This window comes from Schistocerca nitens, chromosome 5 (assembly GCF_023898315.1).
Source record: "Schistocerca nitens isolate TAMUIC-IGC-003100 chromosome 5, iqSchNite1.1, whole genome shotgun sequence".
In the NCBI taxonomy this organism is placed as follows: domain Eukaryota; kingdom Metazoa; phylum Arthropoda; class Insecta; order Orthoptera; family Acrididae; genus Schistocerca; species Schistocerca nitens.
Window position 1 is genome coordinate 79,138,152 of NC_064618.1, and position 12,171 is coordinate 79,150,322.

A 12,171-nucleotide genomic window follows, 5' to 3' on the forward strand; every position below is an offset into this window, starting at 1 on the left:
ACGAAGCGTGTGTACACAACAGTTACTGTGAAGTTGTATTTGACCTGGACTTTGGTTGTTGTTCGGAGCGGATAACCACGCCTCCTTCGGAACACACTAAAACTACAATGTTGGATCATGCCTCTTTTGTCAGTTTGTAGTTTTAGTATGTTACGAAGAAGGCCTGGTTATCCCCGCCGAAACCTAGGTCAACATCCGGTTTCAATTTGCAACCGAGGCGGATTCTTTATACTCATTAAAGGCAAGATTCATCTACAGCGACCCTTCGAAGAATTAAGATGGATGTGATTGTGCTTACTGCGATAGCAGCTGCCATGGAAGGTAATCAAGCTCCCTAAGGAACTCATGATTACAGCGGTTCAGTTTCTGGCTCTTCTTCGATCCGCTCGAATACGCCGGGACGCACTTCTTTTCTAAGTTCGTTATCCTTTCTGGTTCCAGATCAGCACTGGAACTATCCAGACATCCGGACGGTGGACGATGCAGCAATTCAATGGTATATTACATAATGAATCTGATGTTTCAAATCACAAATAGTAATCAGGAAGTTACCAAATGCTGTGTAAAATCGCATTATGGCCAAGCAATGAAACGTAGACAAGGTAGCCAAATCAGCGTTTTATGGCAGAGAGATCTCTTAAACGTTATTAAATTGTCAATCAGGCACAGGATAGCAAGATACATCCAAATACAAAGGCGAAGATTATGCCAAAGTGAAGCCGATGCTCATCCCTAGCCTTTGACACGAGAAACATCGATGCTCCAGCTGACTGACGAAACTATAAGGCGCCTCACATGCAAGCACGACTGTTACAGGAAGCATCTATTTCGTACTGGTCTGGTTGCATCCCCATTTTGCGTATGTGGTGAAGAAGAGGGTGTCAGTCACATGCACGAACACATACAACGCTACAGTATCGAGTCACCACCGGATGCCGTTTGCCGATGTGTGTCACCGTGATGCTCCACTTGAAAGACTTGAGAATTTTATAAGCCGTTTTGTTGGAAGAGCAGATCAACTACGAATACGATTCTCCGGAATTTTTTCTCTATGACGATGTGTAATGTATTAAATCCAACGTGCAAGTCGTTCTTCAATGTGTTAAACATTACCGTGAGGTGACAAAAGTCATGAGATCCCTCCTGCCGGGCCTGCTTTTGCCTGCTGTAGTGCATCATCTCGACGTGGCATAGACTCAACAAGACGTTGGAAGTCCTAAGCAGAAACACTGAGCCATGCTGCCCCTATAGTCGTCTATAATTGCGAAAGTGTTGCCTGTGCAGGATTTTGTGCACAAACTGACCTCTGTGGTATGTCTCATATCGGGCGATCAGGGTAGCCAAATAATTTGCTCCAATTTCCCAGCATGTTGTTCAAACCAGTCGCGAACAATTGTGGCCCAGTGACACGGGGTATTGTCCTGAAGTCTATGAATGGCTGGAAATGGTCCGCAAGTAGTCGAATATAACCATTTCCGGCCAATTATCGGTTCTGTTGGACGAGAGGACCCAATCCACTCCATGTAGACACAGCCTACGCCGTTAGGGCGCCACCCCCAGCTTGGACAGTGCCTTGTTCTATGGCCTCGTGGGGATCTGCGCCACACTGCAACCCTACCATCAGATCTTACAAATTGAAGTCGGGAATCATCTGACCAGGCCACGATGCTCCAGTCGTCTAGAGTGCAACCGAAACGGTCAGGAGGCCAGGAGAAGGCTGCAGGTGATGTCGTGCTGTTAGCAAAAGCATTCGCGTCAGCCGTCAGATACCGCTGCCACGGGGGTAGCCGCGCGGTCAGGGGCGCCTTGCCACGGTTCGCGTGGCTCTCCCCGTCGGAGGTTCGAGTCCTCCCTCGGGCATGGGTGTGTGTTGTCCTTAGGGTAAGTTACTTTAAGTAGTTTGTAAGCCTAGAGACCGATGACCTCAGCAGTTTGGTCCCAAAGGAACTTACCACAAATTTCGAAATTTTTTTCAGCTGCCACAGCACATTAACACCAAACTTCGCCGTACTGTCCTTACAAATACACTACTAGCCACTAAAATTGCTACACCACGAAGATGGCGTGGTACAGACGCGAAATTTAACCGACAGGAAGAAGATGCTATGATATGCAAGTGATTAACTTTTCAGAGAATTCACACAAGGTTGGCGCCGGTGGCGACACGTACAACGTGCTGGCAAGAGCAAAGTTTCCAACCGATTTCTCATACACAAACAGCAGCTGACCGGCGTTGCCTGGTGAAACGTTGTTGTGATGCCTCGTGTAAGGAGGAGAAATGCGTACCATCATGTTTCCGACTTTGATAAAGGTCGGATTGTAGCCTATCGCGATTGCGGTTTATAGTATCGCGACATTGCTGCTCGCGCTGGTCGAGATCCAATGACTGTTGGCAGAATATGCAATCGGTGGGTTCAGGAGGGTAATACGGAACGCAGTGCCGGATCCCAACGGCCTCGTATCACTAGCAGTCGAGATGACAGGCATCTTATCCGCATGGCTGTAACGGATCGTGCAGTCACGTCTCGATCCCTGGGTCAACAGATGGGGACGTTTGCAAGACAACAACAATCTGCACGAACAGTTCGACGACGTTTGCAGCAGCATGGACTATCAGCTCAGAGACCATGGCTGCGGTTACCCTTGACGCTGCATCACAGACAGGAGTGCCTGCGATGGTGTATTCAACGACGAACTTGGGTGCACGAATGGCAAAACGTCATTTTTTCGGATGAATCCAGGTTCTGTTTACAGCATCATGATGGTCGCATCCGTGTTTGGCGACATCGCGGTGAACGCACATTGGAAGCGTGTATTCGTCATCGCCATACTGGCGTATCATCCGGCGTGATGGTATGGGGTGCCATTGTTTACACGTCTCGGTCACCTCGTGTTCGTATTGACGGCACTTTGAACAGTGGACGTTACGTTTCAGATGTGTTACGACCCGTGGCTCTACCCTTCATTCGGTCCCTGCGAAACCCTACATTTCAGCAGGATAATGCACGACCACATGTTGCAGGTCCTGTACGGGCCTTTCTGGATAAAGAAATTGTTCGACTCCTGCTGTGGCCAGCACATCTCCCGATCTCTCATCAATTGAAAACGCCTGGTCAATGGTGGCCGAGCAACTGGCTCGTCACAATACGCCAGCCACTACTCTTGATGAACTGTGGTATCGTGTTGAAGCTGCATGGGCAGCTGTACCTGTACACGCCATCCAAGCTCTGTTTGACTCAATGCCCAGGCGTATCAAGGTCGTTATTACGGCCAGAGGTGGTTGTTCTGGGTACTGATTTCTCAGGATCTATGCACCCAAAGTGCGTGAAAATGTAATCACATGTCAGTTCTAGCATAATATATTTGTCCAATGAATACCCGATTATCATCTGCATTCCTTCTTGGTGTAGTAATTTTAATGGCCAGTAGTGTACGTTCTTCGTACGTCCCTCATTGACTTCTGCGGTGATTTTATGCAGCATTGCTTGTCTATGTACATCTACATCTACATAGTTAGTCCACAAGCCACCGTACGGTGCGTGGCGGAGGGTACGCTAGTCATTTCGTTTCCTGTTCCTCTGGTAAATGGAGTGATGGAAAAACGACTGTCTATATGCCTCTGCATTAGTCCTAATTTCTCGTATCTTATCATCTTGGTCGTTATGCGCAATGTATGTTGGCGCCAGTAGAATCGTTCGGCAGTCAGCTTCAAATGCCAGTTCTCTAAATTTTCTCAACAGTGTTAGCACTGATAATCCTATGCAGACGGCACTGCTCGGTCGTTAAGTGAAGACCGCCGGCCTCAAATTTGGAATTCTAGGCATACTCTTGACACTGTGGACCTCGGAATACTGCATTTTCTGACAATTTCCGAAATGGAATATCCCATACGCCTAGCTAGAAATACCACTGCGCGTTCGAAGTCTGTTAATTCCCGTCGGAAACCTTGTCACGTGAATCACCTGAGCACAAACGACAGCTCCGTCAATGAACTGCACTTTTAGATCTTGTGTACGCGATACTGCTTCCGTCTGCATATGTGCATATAGCTATTGTCACCGCGAAGTATATTTGCAATGAAGGCTATATGAGTCCTGCTCAGAGGCCAGAATAAGATAAAGAAGTGAAAGCAGCTGTAACAAAGGTCTCTGTATTGACAGGCCGTGCTGGTGCCCCAGACGTCTTCCTTCTATCCACGTGGATACTTGTCTTGCTGGAAACAAGGTCATTTGCTGACTCACGGCACGTGATGAGGCTGTACGATCCTGCATGGCTGACCAAATTACAAGTCTGTCCTTTCGGGCGCTAGTCATATGGGGCCATTTAGATCCTGCATAGTGTTGAGTACAGCCCTCTGGAACCTGTCAGTTCGTCCACCTCGGTAGCTGCGCAGTTAGCTCGGTGGGCTGTTATCCGAGGGGGTCAGGGTTCGAGTCCCGGCTTTCAGCGCTCAGGGGCTGGGCGTTGCGCTGTCTTGCCACTCGTATCGTCATGATCGACATTCTACTCTCCGCCCCCGGTAGCTGAGTGGGCAGCGCCAGAATGTCAATCCTCGGGGCCCGGGTTCGATTCCCGGCTGGGTCGGAGATTTTCTCCGCTCAGGGACTGGGTGTTGTGTTGTCCTAATCATCATCATTTCATCCCCACCGACGCGCAAGTCGCCGAAGTGGCGTCAAATACACTCCTGGAAATTGAAATAATAACACCGTGAATTCATTGTCCCAGGAAGGTGAAACTTTATTGACACATTCCTGGGGTCGGATACATCACATGATCACACTGACAGAACCACAGGCACATAGACACAGGCAACAGAGCATGCACAATGTCGGCACTAGTACAGTGTACATCCACCTTTCGCAGCAATGCAGGCTGCTATTCTCCCACGAAGACGATCGTAGAGATGCTGGATGTAGTCCTGTGGAACGGCTTGCCATGCCATTTCCACCTGGCGCCTCAGTTGGACCAGCGTTCGTGCTGGACGTGCAGACCGCGTGAGACGACGCTTCATCCAGTCCCAAACATGCTCAATGGGGGACAGATCCGGAGATCTTGCTGGCCAGGGTAGTTGACTTACACCTTCTAGAGCACGTTGGGTGGCACGGGATACATGCGGACGTGCATTGTCCTGTTGGAACAGCAAGTTCCCTTGCCGGTCTAGGAATGGTAGAACGATGGGTTCGATGACGGTTTCGATGTACCGTGCACTATTCAGTGTCCCCTCGACGATCACCAGTAGTGTACGGCCAGTGTAGGAGACCGCTCCCCACACCATGATGCCGGGTGTTGGCCCTGTGTGCCTCGGTCGTCTGCAGTCCTGATTGTGGCGCTTACCTGCACGGCGCCAAACACGCATACGACCATCATTGGCACCAAGGCAGAAGCGACTCTCATCGCTGAAGACGACACGTCTCCATTCGTCCCTCCATTCACGCCTGTCGCGACACCACTGGAGGCGGGCTGCACGATGTTGGGGCGTGAGCGGAAGACGGCCTAACGGTGTGCGGGACCGTAGCCCAGCTTCATGAAGACGGTTGCGAATGGTCCTCGCCGATACCCCAGGAGCAACAGTGTCCCTAATTTGCTGGGAAGTGGCGGTGCGGTCCCCTACGGCACTGCGTAGGATCCTACGGTCTTGGCGTGCATCCGTGCGTCGCTGCGGTCCGGTCCCAGGTCGACGGGCACGTGCACCTTCCGCCGACCACTGGCGACAACATCGATGTACTGTGGAGACCTCACGCCCCACGTGTTGAGCAATTCGGCGGTACATCCACCCGGCCTCCCGCATGCCCACTATACGCCCTCGCTCAAAGTCCGTCAGCTGCACATACGGTTCACGTCCACGCTGTCGCGGCATGCTACCAGTGTTAAAGACTGCGATGGAGCTCCGTATGCCACGGCAAACTGGCTGACACTGACGGCGGCGGTGCACAAATGCTGCGCAGCTAGCGCCATTCGACGGCCAACACCGCGGTTCCTGGTGTGTCCTCTGTGCCGTGCGTGTGATCTACATCTACATCTACATCTATACTCCGCGAGCCACCTTACGGTGTGTGGCGGAGGGTACTTATTGTACCACTATCTGATCCCCCCTTCCCTGTTCCATTCACGAATTGTGCGTGGGAAGAACGACTGCTTGTAAGTCTCCGTATTTGCTCTAATTTCTCGGATCTTTTCGTTGTGATCATTACGCGAGATATATGTGGGCGGTAGTAATATGTTGCCCATCTCTTCCCGGAATGTGCTCTCTCGTAATTTCGATAATAAACCTCTCCGTATTGCGTAACGCCTTTCTTGAAGTGTCCGCCATTGGAGCTTGTTCAGCATCTCCGTAACGCTCTCGCGCTGACTAAATGTCCCCATGACGAATCGCGCTGCTTTTCGCTGGATCATGTCTATCTCTTCTATTAATCCAACCTGGTAAGGGTCCCATACTGATGAGCAATACTCAAGAATCGGACGAACAAGCGTTTTGTAAGCTACTTCTTTCGTCGATGAGTCACATTTTCTTAGAATTCTTCCTATGAATCTCAACCTGGCGCCTGCTTTTCCCACTATTTGTTTTATGTGATCATTCCACTTCAGATCGCTCCGGATAGTAACTCCTAAGTATTTTACGGTCGTTACCGCTTCCAATGATTTACCACCTATGGCATAATCGTACTGGAATGGATTTCTGCCCCTATGTATGCGCATTATATTACATTTATCTACGTTTAGGGAAAGCTGCCAGCTGTCGCACCATTCATTAATCCTCTGCAGGTCTTCCTGGAGTACGTACGAGTCTTCTGATGTTGCTACTTTCTTGTAGACAACCGTGTCATCTGCAAATAGCCTCACGGAGCTACCGATGTTGTCAACTAAGTCATTTATGTATATTGTAAACAATAAAGGTCCTATCACGCTTCCTTGCGGTACTCCCGAAATTACCTCTACATCTGCAGATTTTGAACCGTTAAGAATGACATGTTGTGTTCTTTCTTCTAGGAAATCCTGAATCCAATCACAAACCTGGTCCGATATTCCGTAAGCTCGTATTTTTTTCACTAAACGTAAGTGCGGAACCGTATCAAATGCCTTCCTGAAGTCCAGGAATACGGCATCAATCTGCTCGCCAGTGTCTACGGCACTGTGAATTTCTTGGACAAATAGGGCGAGCTGAGTTTCACATGATCTCTGTTTGCGGAATCCATGTTGGTTATGATGAAGGAGATTTGTATTATCTAAGAACGTCATAATACGAGAACATAAAACATGTTCCATTATTCTACAACAGATTGACGTAAGCGAAATAGGCCTATAATTATTCGCATCTGATTTATGCCCCTTCTTGAAAATGGGAACGACCTGCGCTTTCTTCCAGTCGCTAGGTACTTTACGTTCTTTCAGAGATCTACGATAAATTGCTGATAGAAAGGGGGCAAGTTCTTTAGCATAATCACTGTAGAATCTTACGGGTATCTCGTCTGGTCCGGATGCTTTTCCGCTACTAAGTGATAGCAGTTGTTTTTCAATTCCGATATCGTTTATTTCAATATTTTCCATTTTGGCGTCCGTGCGACGGCTGAAGTCAGGGACCGTGTTACGATTTTCCGCAGTGAAACAGTTTCGGAACACTGAATTCAGTATTTCTGCCTTTCTTCGGTCGTCCTCTGTTTCGGTGCCATCGTGGTCAACGAGTGACTGAATAGGGGATTTAGATCCGCTTACCGATTTTACATATGACCAAAACTTTTTAGGGTTCTTGTTTAGATTGTTTGCCAATGTTTTATGTTCGAATTCGTTGAATGCTTCTCTCATTGCTCTCTTTACGCTCTTTTTCGCTTCGTTCAGCTTTTCCTTATCAGCTATGATTCGACTACTCTTAAACCTATGATGAAGCTTTCTTTGTTTCCGTAGTACCTTTCGTACATGATTGTTATACCACGGTGGATCTTTCCCCTCGCTTTGGACCTTAGTCGGTACGAACTTATCTAAGGCGTACTGGACGATGTTTCTGAATTTTTTCCATTTTTGTTCCACATCCTCTTCCTCAGAAATGAACGTTTGATGGTGGTCACTCAGATATTCTGCGATTTGTGCCCTATCACTCTTGTTAAGCAAATATATTTTCCTTCCTTTCTTGGCATTTCTTATTACACTTGTAGTCATTGATGCAAGCTTGTACAGCGCTCTCGCAGTGTCCGGAGCAAGTATGGTGGGTCTGACACACCGGTGTCAATGTGTTCTTTTTTCCATTTCCAGGAGTGTAGAAAGTCTTGCACCTGGGGATCGGTCTACCCGACGGGAGGCCCTAGTCACACGACATTTATTTACATACTACTGTTGAGATGGGTGTATGAGCACGTCCCGAAAGCCAATGAATTTAAAAACGAATTATAATAAAGAAACCCGTCGGTCCCATAGTTGTGGGATGTCGAGCAGTGAGGACAACTTAGTCTGCACAGGCCGCTTTCCTCGAGCTGTCGAATTCCGGCACTTGCTGGTAGACATTCCTACGTCTTACGGGAGACGTAACATCATATTCTCACAAATAATGAACCTTTGAATGAGATTACTGAATCACAAACCTGCTGCATAATCTTTCCTTATATACAGAATGTATACGGTGTTAGTCCTAACCACTTTGCGCGGTTACACTGAACAGCTGATCTTTTACCCATCCAAGTGTTTTCTCCATTTCATGACTTAACGTTTAATGCATGGCGCCTTCTTGACGTTGCAGTTTTAATTAGTAGCAGTGTAGCTGCGCAGAAATTTACCAGTCAACCCCAGATTGAAATTGGTAGTCTGAAGTTTACTAAGGGAATCTGTAGACCGTGCGCTTCTTAACCGATTGTCACAACGTTATTGGAGATGTTACAGAACAGTGCATTATTAGCAGCTTTCGCAGTAGAGTAATTGGCGATTCGTGCGGCCTTGTGCAGTGGAGGGCGATACGGTAAATGTCTTCCTCCTCAGCACAAACACAAACAGACAACTGGGACTGATGTCAACCGATGCTATGCAGGAGACTTTCAGAAGCAGTAGGTGCAAAATGGCTCTGAGCACTATGGGACTTAACATCTGAGGTCATCAGTCCCCTAGCAGAACTACTTACACCTAACTAACCTAAGGACATCACACACATCCATGCCCGAGTCAGGATTCGAACCTGCGGCCGTAGCGGTCGCGCGATTCCAGACTGAAGCGCCTTGAGCCGCTCGGCCACTCCGGCCGGCAGAAGCAGTAGGGATCGATTCTTTGGCGTGGGTTGTAGGTTCTGAAGCTGAAGGTTGGCAATCGACAACCAACGAACTGATAGCAAATGGTGTGTTTGTGCGAGAGCAGCTAACGGAGATCCGTTCATTGCACAGCAAACGCAGTGTATGTGAAAATTGCTCATACGAACTTGTAGGACTTGTAGAGATGAGTGAGTGCTTAATTTCCCATGTCCGGAAACGTACCGTTTCCATTCCAAGACGTTTTAAATTCAGACGTGTAACGCGTCTACATCTGCTGTGGGAAAGAGAAAAGTCTGAGAGTTGCTTGTCCCGGTATGCAATAGGGTAGACAATATGACGTGTACTACGTCACAGGGTCGCGTGATTTTATAGCGCATCACTACGCTGGGTTCCTTTTTCTTTTGCAACAATGTAAACACGTAATGTTTACGAGTTAATACAAACAAATGTGCTGAAGCAATACATGGATGTTTCCTTATGTTTTCTTTAGAACTTTTACCTATTAATTGCACTTCGTCACACCTAATTCAGTTCCCCATGCAGAAGTGCATGAGTTAAACATCTGAAATGAATTCGTCCTAGAACGGAAACGGTACTTTTTCTGACATGGGTCCCTGTTCAGAATATTATGTACTTACTCCCCTCTACAAGCCCTATAGGTTTTTATCGTGAATTTTCAAACATCCCGCGTTTACTGCGTAATGAACGGATCGGCGTTATTTGCTCAAACAAAAACACGCCATTCCTGTAAAGAAAATTTCAGAACACCCTGTATATGTATATTTTACGTATGATGTAACTGCAGATTCAAAATGTCAATTGCAAATTATGTGCTACACTATTTGTGACAAAGTATAAAAAAGGAACTGTCAAAATGTTTCATTAATGTTTTGTTAAATAATTTTGTATCAAAGCCTTGTCCAAAGCTAAAGACTCTGGACAAACAAAGTAAAATCTATCCCTAAATGAGGCCTGCGACAGTGAAGTTACCATACTATGTGTGAATCAGTATATTATGTTCCTAGTGGCTACAACCAACTGAAGACGATGGTTATGCTTCCGGATAGAATATACCGAAAACAGTTGATACACGTTTTATGAATGGAAGGCATTTTCTTGCAAGGGCAGACACTAGCCACCTGTCGTTTTTTTGTAGCATCTGTAAAATACGAGGCGCCTGTGTGGGTTCCAGAACTTGTATCTGAGTGACTAATTAATTAACCTTCCATCTTGTCATCGGTAGTTTTGCATGCTGCAGTACACGTTTTGCTGTTTCAGAGGAGTATCTCATCTCGTGCTTCAGTGGCTGTATAAGGCAAAATTAATTTACACTAGTTAATTAGGAAATACGATATCACGCGCCGTTATACTGTCGCTTGCAGCTGAGGTTTGTTCCGACTTGACCAGAGATGCACGTGGCAATCCTCACTGCTGCTCGCCTTTGAAGTTGCAAGATGAACACTTCAGTAATTCACACATGCGCAAGTCGTCTGCTCCTCACAAACGGTAAAAGGGAAGAAAGTTTCAATCAGAGGTTTCATATGGAAGAACTTTGTCGCAGTTCTAAAGGTTTTTCCTTCGTTACAAGTTGTAATAGGGAAATTGTCTTTGATTTACGAGGTTTGCTGTGAAAAGTAATTCCTCCGATTTTTTATTGTGAAAACTGTTGCAGCTTTGTAAATAAAACGTTCTATATCTCTATTCTTCATGTATACATATTTGTTTGTCAAAATAGTCACCATGGCGACGAACAGATTTCTCCCAGCGAGAGACCAGTAGATCGGTTACTGCTTCTATAATGGAAGGCAATCAAGATTTAGGTGAGTTACAGTCGGCGCACGAGGACAGGACATAGCATCTCCGAGGTATCGATGAAGTGGGGATTTTCGCTTACAACCATTTCACGAGTGTACCGTGAATATCAGGAGTCTGGTAAAACATCAAATCTCCGACATCGCTGCGGCCGGGAAAACGTCTTCCAAGAACGGGACCAACAACGACTGAAGAAAATCGTTCAATGTGAGACAAAATTAGTACAGATTTCAATGCTGGCCCATTAACAAGTGTCAGCGTGCGAACCATTCAACGAAACATCATCGATATGAGTTTCGGAGCTGAAGGCCACTCGTGTACCCTTGATGGTTGCACGACACAAAGATTTACGCCTCGCCTGGGCCCGTTAACACCGACATTGGACTGTTGGTGACTGTGTAAGTAGGCTGTTTAGGTTTTTTTATTGATAACGCCACCTCAGTATGAAAATCACCGGCTGTGCCGTGTGCAGTCTGTGGCTGCTTTGCATTGTTGTAATACTCAACCATTGTAGTGTTAGGCAGCTGGCTGTGAACAGCGCGTAGCGCTGGGCAGTTGGAGGTGAGCCGCCAGCAGTGGTGGATGTGGGGAGAGAGATGGCGGAGTTTTGTAATTTGTCATGATATCAAGGTAAATACATTGTTTGTTCTCTATTAATATCTTTCATTTGCTAACTATCCCTATCAGTAGTTAGTGCCTTCCATAGTTTGAATCTTTTATTTAGCTGGCAGTAGTGGCGCTCGCTGTATTGCAGTAGCTTGAGCAGCGAAGATTTTTGGTGAGGTAAGTGATTTGTGTGACGTATAGTTTAATGTTAGTCAGGGCCATTCTCTTGTAGAGAATTTTGAAAGTCAGATTGCGTTGCGCTAACAAAATATTGTGTGTTGAAAGTCAGATTGCGTTGCGCTAAAAAATATTGTGTGTCAGTCTAAGCACAGTCTTGTAAAATTGTTCAAAGGGGACGTTTCATATGTCGACCCTTAGCCTAGGATACCTCACTGGAATCTTCTGATTTTTTTTTTCTTGTAGTTTGTGTAATTAGTGTAGATTTTGTTTATTGCTAGCGCGTAATTGTAGAGAAATTTCCATTGTAGTTGTAGTTTTTTCATTGTTGTACAGTAAAACAGTTGTGGCA